At 40.3% G+C, this 1402-nt stretch overlaps 1 protein-coding gene across 3 annotated transcripts in view; it reads left to right on the forward strand.

Moving 5' to 3' along the window:
- LOC109541434 (glutaredoxin domain-containing cysteine-rich protein CG31559) overlaps positions 1–1402 on the forward strand; it is a 50833-nt gene that overhangs the window by 40754 nt on the left and 8677 nt on the right. The window lies entirely within an intron of this gene.

Genomic DNA, 1402 nt, shown 5'->3' on the forward strand with positions numbered 1-1402 from the left:
TGAAAGGGAATTCAAAGTAAGTCCCGGTTTGAAAAATTAATGTTTTTATTGACAAGGGCTATCCACCTGTAACTATCTGTTAATGACAGAAAACATCGTTGCCGCTGTGATTTTTCATCAAAAAATTGTAGACGAGAACTTTTTTGATATCAAAAATTTTCGTATTTTGAAGCAAAGATCATAATATTTCTTTTTGAATGCTTAAGTATTCCAATATGCTACCAATTAAGCATGGAAAAATTTCTAAATAATGCTTAATAACTAAGTTGAAATTTGATCTTCAACTGTTAATATTTTCTAGAAATTTTGAAAAAACAAATTTCAATATTTTTCTCGTACTCCCCAAGTGTATCACCCCTTAAAAGGAATGACGCCAATTTTGAATCACCCTGTATATGTTCTCTATGGTTTTAATGAGATTGTGTGGGATTTGCCTGCTGTAAAGGAGATGCAGGACGTCTTTCAGCTGGACACGGTCAAATGCTCTAGTTAGATCAACAAAACATATAAACGCTGGCTTGTTGTATGCAATCGATTTCTCGACTATTTGTCTYAATACGAACACGGCGTCTGTGCAAGATCTTCCCGATCTGAATCCCTGTTATTCGCCCGCCAACGATGCAAGATTGTTCATTTTGTTCGTAATTACWTTAGTTGTTAGTTTTAGAGCAGTGCTTAAAAGGTTTATTCCTCTATTTGATGGTATTATCTTGTCCCCTTTTTTGARCATTAGCACAGTAGTGCTGGTTCGCCCTTCATCTGGGATTTTGTGTTGATATATAATTTTCTGTATGAAAAACTTGCTTATATTCCATTTAGAAATGTTTTCCGGGCTTTGAAGCCGTGGTCTATCGGAATTTCTTCCTGACGTTTCGTCCACAACTGCAGTGGACATTTTCAAAGGCGATGAGGCAGTGGGCGAAGTRATCTCCCGTGCTTTCCGACTAAGAATGATTCAACTGCTGGATTCCCAGTCGTATTTATGCCGCCCAGCCGTGTGTGCTCATGCGTGGGGGATGGGTGGGGGTTCCAAAGCTTCGGCGCACATGCTGTTTGGCGCAAAACGCGCTTCCAATCTGGATTGAGTGCCGTAATTTCTTCTTTTCTGTTGAAATTGTTTTGGTGTTTAAATATTTCGATGGCCTCCCTGGTGAGTCTCGGGTAGTATCTTTCAGATTGGTGCAGAATGTCAACTTCGTCGAAGCGTATTTGGTGGTCGTCTAGTAGTGTGTGCTCCGCTACTGCTGATTTTTCCGTTTGTCCCAATCTGCAACTTCGTTTGTGCTCCGTGATCCTAGTGTTTATGCTTTGTTTTGTGGTGCCGATGTATGCTCTTCCACAGCTGCACGGAACTCTGTAGACTCCTGGTGCTGATAAAGGATCTCGTTTGTCCTTGGCCGAT

Source organism: Dendroctonus ponderosae, unplaced genomic scaffold, assembly GCF_020466585.1.
Source record: "Dendroctonus ponderosae isolate FM_Combo_2020 unplaced genomic scaffold, Dpon_F_20191213v2 Dpon_F_20191213_1, whole genome shotgun sequence".
Classification (NCBI taxonomy): Eukaryota; Metazoa; Arthropoda; class Insecta; order Coleoptera; family Curculionidae; genus Dendroctonus; species Dendroctonus ponderosae.